The sequence below is a fragment of the Eretmochelys imbricata genome, chromosome 14 (genome assembly GCF_965152235.1).
Source record: "Eretmochelys imbricata isolate rEreImb1 chromosome 14, rEreImb1.hap1, whole genome shotgun sequence".
Taxonomy (NCBI): Eukaryota; Metazoa; Chordata; order Testudines; family Cheloniidae; genus Eretmochelys; species Eretmochelys imbricata.
Window position 1 is genome coordinate 40,930,847 of NC_135585.1, and position 7,871 is coordinate 40,938,717.

Below are 7,871 nucleotides of genomic sequence, written 5' to 3' on the forward strand. Positions count from 1 at the left end.
AATGACTGAACCACCAGCTTGCCTTGCCAGAGTCAACCAGACATTCATGATTAAATGAATAGCATTTGGACAACATTAACCCTAAAAGGGCAATGAACCGAGACGTGATGCTGTCCACATGCCCTTCCCAGATCCATGCAAGCCCTTCCCAATAAATACAGGTATCTAGAAGACAATCATATACACATGTGATTTTTTCAGTGTTTCAATCAGCTACAGAGATGATCATTATTTCTGAAACTTTGATGGCTTTTTTTGCCCAAACTTTCTAATTCCAATGCACACAAAAAGTTGACAGAAGGGTAACATTTTATGTGTTTCTTTTTGCAGTTTTTGGACACTAGTTCAACCATAGCATTGAATGCCATTGACTTCAAAGGAGCTACTCCAGATTTGCACAGTTGTGTAACTGACATCAGAAAAAAGATGTGTACCCAAATTACTTTCTATGAGAAAATATTTTTCTCTTCATCATGTCCCGCAATATTCTCCTCAGAGACTCTTTCACCTCCTTCTTCCTCAGGCTGTAAATAAAGCAGTTCAAGGTGGGTGTTACAGTTCTGTAGATCAGAGATAGCACTTTGTTGCTGTCTGGTAAGTTAATGGGTCTTAAATAGATCAGGCTGCTGCTCCCATAATACAGTGTCACCACAATGAGGTGAGAGAAACAGGTGGAGAAGGCTTTGTGTCTGCCTTCAGCCAATGCCATCTTTAAGATGGTGGAGATAATAAAGATGTAGGACACAAGGATGAGAGTAAATGGCATGAAGATAACCAGTATAGCAGCTGTAAACAACTGTATTTCATACTGAAAGGTGTCAATGCAAGAAAGCTTAATCAATGGGGGAATGTCACAGAAGAAATAGTTAATCTTATTGGATACACAAAATGGCAAGGTGAAACCAAGGACTGTCTGTTCTAGGGACACCACATTACCACTGAACTATGAGAGAACTGCCAACGAAAGGCAGACCATCCTGTTCATGATGAGCCTGTACCTCAGTAGGTTGCATATGGCCACATAGCAGTGTCATAAATATAAAGAAAGCGTAGCACAAAATCCCTCCTTGGTGGCTGTACTGAATCGCTTTACCTGTAAGGGGTTAAGTAGCTCAAATCACCTAGTTGGCATCTGACCAGAAGGACCAATGAGAAAAGAAGATACTTTCAAATCTGGGGCGGGGGGAGAGAGGGCTTGTTTGTGGCTCTCTTTGTTTTGTTCCCTCTCCGGATGGAGGGAGAGACCAAGCAGGTACAACATCTCTTGAAAATATACCTGGAAGAATCCATCTAAAATTACAGAAATTGTAGATAAGGCAAGAAATTGCATTAGGTTCTCTTTTGTTTTGGCTTGTGAATTTTCCTCTGCTAGAAAGGTAGTTTTATTCCTGTTTTTGTAACTTTCAAGCTCAGCCCAATGGGGAATCCTCTGTGTTTTAAATCTTTGTATTACCCTGTAAAGTTACCTTCCATCCTGATTTTGCAGGTGTGATTCTTTTACTTTTTTCTTTATCAATAAAGTTTTTCTTTGAAGAACCTGATTGATTGTCAGTGTCCTAAAGACAAAGGGTAGCTGGGGGACACCACAGAAGAACTGATGCACCATGTTGCCTCCACAGAAGGATATTGCAAAGGTTTTTCCAGTGTGCACTGCAGAGTAGAGAAGAACATTGGTCCAGGCACTGGCTGCCATTTGGACACAAGCTCTTCTGTTCATAGCTGTCTCGTAGTGCAGGGGTTGACAGATGGTGACATATCGATCGTACGCCATGATGGTCAGTATAGCAAAATCTGCTGAAGCGAAGAAGACGACAAGAAAGACTTGGGCAACGCATCCAGAATAAGAAATCGATCTTGTGTTCATGAGGGAGTTGGCCATGGATTTGGAGATGGTGACAGAGATGGAGCCAAGGTCTAGGATGGACAGATTCATCAGGAAGAAGTACATGGGGATGTGAAGGTGTCGGTCTAGGGCTATGGCTGTGATGATGAGAAGGTTCCCCAGTAGGGATATCAGGTAAAGCACTAGAAACACCACAAAATATAAAATCTGCAGTTCTGGAACATCAGAGAACCCCAGGAGAAGGAATTCGGTCATGGTGGTTTGGTTGCACATTTTCTTCCTCAGTACACTGTGTGATGGCTGCAGGGGGAATGAGAAGGACCATGGTCAGGATTAGAGCAACAGAGGGAATTGCCCTGATTCCTCTTTCTCTAATATCTCATTATATGAATGTCAAAGGTGCACAGAACTCGTCACTTACAATGAGTTGGTGTTGGTAGTGCTCCTCACCTCTGACAATCAGTCAGTCATGTTATCACACTATTGTAAATTGGGTCAGATCCTTTAAAGTCAATAGAGCTTCATTACTTTACCCCATCTGACGATTTGGCCCACGATGTTGCTTGTTAAACACAGCCTGATTCCCACGTAGACACACACAGCCTTCTAAGTAGCAGCTCATCTGTGATTTTTCTACCCCAAGCTCTCTGCCTAGACGGCCAGCTTCCTGCTTCCAAATTGATTTATGGCACCAACTCCCAGCGGAAATTCGGCCGGCGTGTAACAATGGACAAAGAGTATCCCTCCATCATCACTGTGTTGTATTGTTTACTCTGTGTGTGCGGTGCAGGGGTTGCCAGGACACCTGGGCTCTATTCTTGTCTCTGCCAGTGACCTGCTGTGTGACCTTGGGCCAGTCATTTCCCCTCTTTCTGCCTCAGTTTCCCCTCCCTCCATTTCTCTGCTGTGTCTACTAGGACTGTAAGGGCCTTCAGAGAGGGGCTGTGGGGCAGATTTTTAAAGGTATTGATGCACCTAGTGAGATTCTCAAAAGCATCAGGGCCCGCAACACCCCTTGAAATCAACGAGTTATAAGCTCCTAGGTGCTTCTGAAAGTGCCACTAGGTGCCAAAATACCTTTGGAAACATAGCCCCATGTCTCGTTATGTGTAAGTCTGCACACCCATTGACACCGAGTATACTCAGCCAGCAGCAGTGTGAAGCAAGGACAGGAGCCCTGACTTCTATTCGCAGTGAGCTCCCGTCTGTCCTTGAACGGGTCAGGATAGACAGTGGTTGTCTGCTTGGCTCAACTCTAACCCAGGGTTGAAAGGGGCTAGTCTGTACAAAACAGAGTCTGTGAGCTGTCAACTTTACTGGTTATTCAGCTGTTACCTCCACGCAGCTATTCATTTGAAAGAGTATCACACAGAATCACACAGATGCAATAGAATAATGGTTTGAAATTAAGGGTTTATCAGGCAATATTAATGTTCTCCAATTTATTTGAAGTTTAAGGCTGGTTGGAAATTTTCAGCTGTGTTCTTTTTAATAGAGACTGGGTTTTCAGCTAAACAACAACAAATCTCAGAATCTGTCTGCTTTTCTCCAAACATTTTGGATTGTTCACTAAAGAAACTGAAAACTCAAAACACAAACATTTTTGGTTTTTTGATTAAAAAAATTCACTTTTCAGCAGAAAGTTTTCATTTGCCAAAAACTGAGGGGGGAGGGGAAATGTATTTGGGGTTTTCAGTGAAAAGTCAAAATTTTCCTGAAGGATGGGAAAATTCCAATCAGCAGTAGGCATCTGATTAATTTGAGAGTAAAAGTCTTAACGAGTTCAGATCGTAATTCATATTTATCCTCTTAAATTTCCCTCTATGTTCATCCCCAAACCCAGTTAATTGAAAAAGCAAACTTACTGTGCTGATCTTTGTGGATTTTTTCCCCAATGCATGATCCAATCAGTCATCCAGCACTACGATTCTTTGGTCAATATCTATCTATGTACCAGAATCTAGAAGCGAAAAGCACATGCATCTGAGAATTCTTTCCCCCTTCATTTTGAGACTGCACTGCCAGAACTAGACTCATTCCTGTTGCTCTCTGCAGATGAGCTGCGTGTAGCTGGTGTTGGGCATCACTGGCATTAAAGGACTGATGCTGCAGGAAGGTAATTTATTCATGTCTATTTCCTAAGGGCGGGTGGGACTCGCCTCTGGGCCTCTGCTGCTGAGCTGTGCAGGGCTCCAGGGAGTAAGTGCAGAGATGCCTAGCTGATGAAGGCAAAAGAGCCATTCTGTCCCTCCAGTCCGACCCTCACATAGCATGGGGCCTATGATCTCCCCCAGCATTCCCTGATTCCAGCCCAGCTTCTGTGTTATCTGTGCACCAGGATCACAAAGATGGAGATAGGCACCTATGGGGATTTATCAATGCTCCTAAATAAGCTCAGTGGCTAAGTCCCGTGGTCATTCAGTGGGAATGAGTAGCTTAACCTGCTTAGATGCTATTGTACATCCCAATAGGCAGCTGTCATAAATATAAAGGGAAGGGTCAGCACCTTTACAATCCCTCCTGGCCAGAGGAAAAACCCTTTCACCTGTAAAGGGTTAAGAAGCTAAGATAACCTCGCTGGCACCTGACCAAAATGACCAGTGAGGAGACAAGATACTTTCAAAGCTGCAGTGGGGGAGAAACATAGGTTCTCTCGGTCTGTGTTGTTTTTGCCGGGACCAGAGCAGGAATGCAGGTCAGATCTCCTGTAAAGGGCTAATAAGCAATCTAGTTAGATATGCGTTAGATTCTGTTTTGTTTAAATGGCGGAGAAAATAAGTTGTGCTGAATGGAATGTATATTCCTCTTTTTTTCTGTGTCTTTTTGTCACTTCAGGTTTTGCCTTGAGGGATTCTCTATGTTTTGAATCTGATTATCCTGTAAGGTATTTACCATCCTGATTTTACAGAGGTGATTCTTTTACTTTTTCTTCCATTAAAATTCTTCCTTTAAGAACGGATTGCTTTTTCATTGTTCTTAAGATCCAAGGGTTTGGGTCTGTGTTCACCTATGCAAATTGGTGAGGATTTTTATCAAGCCTTCCCCAGGAAAGGGGGTGTAGGGTTTGGGAGGATTTTGACAGGAAAGACGTTTCCAAGCGGGCTCTTTCCCAATTATACGCTTGGTGGTGGCAGCAAAAAAGTCCCAGGGCAAAAGGTAAAATAGTTTGTACCTTGGGGAAGTTTTAACCTAAGCTCGTAAAAATAAGCTTAGGGGGTTGTTCATGCAGGTCCCCACATCTGTACCCGAGAGTTCAGAGTGGGGAAGGAACCTTGACACGGTGGCAGAGCGGTGGGATTAACTTAAAATCATTTTGAGATTTTTTGAACCACAAGCACAGATTTTTTAAAAGGAAATATTTTTTTTTCCTTTGGGCTGCCAGAAAGCAGGTTTTAAGCTGAAAGCAGTTAGAGTTTTTTTTCTCTCTGCTTGAGGGTCAGAGCAGAGACAAAAGGGAATTGTCTTTTGTGAGCTGGAGTTTTCTTTACCTAAAGGCAGGGTAGTTAACCTCCTGCAGGGAAATTCACAAGTCTTCACAGACCTGAAGTTGTTTTTTACCTAAGAGCAACTAGAGGGGTTTTGCAAAAAGAAAAGGAGTACTTGCGGCACCTTGGTGTTAGGGTTTTTTTTAAGGATTTTTCTGTAGGCTGACAATCACTATCAGACAACATAGGTATCCGGTTACAGCACAACCTATATATATATATTTTTTTTTTGACAAGCCAAGTTTTTTGTTTGTTTGTTTGTTTGTTTTATTTCTAACTCTCTCTCTAACACTCTCCTTAAAATTCCTGAAGCTCACAAGATGACCACATTGGTCGCAAAATTAACTGGATGAGCTCTGGACATATTCAATAAGTTGCCTATTGATGAGGTTTCTGACTATAATAAGATCAAGGATTTGTTTTAAAGTAATTTCAAATTACATCTGAAACGTACAGAGTAAAATTTTGAATCCTTAAGAGAGGGCCTGGACTAAGTAATGTGGCTTATCTAAACCAGATGAAGGATCTGTTAGAGAAATGGGTGAAAGGAAGGGGTGTCACTAGCTTTGACGGAATGTGTGATTTGATAGCTCAGGAGCAATTCCTGAATATATCCAAGGAAGAAATAAAACAATGTTTATGGGATAAGGAAATGGACTCAGCAGAAAGTCTTGCTTCTTATGCTGATCGATACGAGCAGTCCCAGACCTCCAGAGAGGCGGGGCAAGCCAGAACAAAATGGGTGGAAGGAGGAGAGAGGAACAGCCGTGGTCGCAGTTGGAGCGGATGCCAGAAGGAACAACCTCAGACCACACCCTACTACTGGAGGCAGCCCAAGGTCCCAACTATACACCAAGGAATACTCCAGACACCTTATCATCCAGCCACACCATTCTCCAGCAACCCACCTCGCCCCAGTGACCCGTCAGCTGGACGATGTTTTAAATGTAACGAGCCGGGGCATGTAAAGGCCAAGTGCCCCATGAACCGCAACAGATTACAGTTCATTGCACCTGAATAACACCAGAGGTCCACAGGCCAGGATACCTCCCAGATACCGTTGGAGCGGAGGGAAACTGTGAGTGTGGGCGGGAAGAAGGTCGCCGCTTGGAGGGACACTGGAGCACAAGTGTCGGCTATCCATGCTTCCTCAGTGGACCCCAATTTAATTGACCCAGAGATCCAAGTGACAATTCAACCCCTCAAGTTGAACTCTTTCAATGTGCCTACAGCCAAGTTGCCTGTCCAGTACAAGGGCTGGTCAGGAACGTGGACTTTTGCAGTCTATGATGATTATACCATCTCCGCGCTGTTGGGGGAAGACTTGGCCAATCATGTGAAACTAGCCAAGATGGTGGGAATGATCACCCGCAGCCAGGCTAAACAAGCCGTCCCGCCTAGCTCTGTTCCGGAAACTTCTACCAGGACCCAGTCAGAGGTGAAGGACCCAGACTGCATGACAACATCTGCAACAGCAGTAGTGGATCCAGTCCCAGAGACCCAGACAGAGCCAGTCCCAGAGCCTGATTGATTTTCAGTGTCCTAAAGACAAAGGGTCTTTCATGTGGGTCCCCAAATCTGTACCACAGAGTTCAGAGTGGGTTGGGGGGGGAACCCTGACAAGTGGTCATACTCCATGGCGGCCAGAAGGAATCCCTCAGAGGCCCCAAGGAAGAGCAGGAAATCCATTTGTACAACACAGCCCATGTAGGAAATGTTCTTGTCCTCTGAGAGGAAGTTCACCAGCATCTTGGGGACAGTGACCGAGGTGTAGCAGGATAAGACCCGGAGAAAGAAATACATGGGGATGTGAAAGGCTGGGTCCATGGTGATGGTGATGAGAAGGATGTTCCCAGTCAGGGTAATGGTGTAAAATAACAGATAGATGCAGAACAGAGGTACCCCCAGCTCGCGGTGGTTGGACAATCCCAGTAGAGTGAATTCAGTCACCACAGTGAGGTTCCCCCATCTTGATTCTTCTGCATATTTCATCTGTGGGGGGACAATAAATATCTAGATAACATGTGAAGGAATGACCCATTTAAGGAACTAAGGAGGAGATGTTCAAAGGCACACATGGAAGTTATGGACTCAATTCCCGAGGACATTCAATAGGAGTTGTGGCCCACATCCCCAAAGGTATGTGAGTGGCTAACCCACATCGATTTCTAGGGGGGTTAGGCACCTAAATATTTTAAAGTGTCTGGGAGCCTGAATGCCACATGTGCCTTTGAAAATCTTCCCCAAAAGTCATAGGAGCAAATTCTCTCTTCATGTCACCAAGTTCAAATCTCAGGGAGAGTCCTTCCAAAATCCCTGTGTGGGTTGACTGGCATTTCCATATTCTTGATGTGGCCAGAAAATTGGAAAAAATGTCTCAAGAGAAAGAATCACCCCAAAAAGTTCATAATTTCTGTGTGAGCAGTCAGGACTGCCTGGAAAGGGCCCCTCAGTTAGACAGATAGACCAACAGAAAGACAGACAGACACATAGGCAGACCAGTAGAAATACAGATAGACCAATAGATAGATAGACCAGTAGAC

General features: G+C 44.1%; 1 pseudogene; it reads right to left on the reverse strand.

Moving 5' to 3' along the window:
• Positions 1–439: 439 nt before the first annotated feature.
• LOC144274038 (olfactory receptor 10A7-like) lies at positions 440–7,320 on the reverse strand (annotated as a pseudogene).
• Positions 7,321–7,871: the final 551 nt, after the last annotated feature.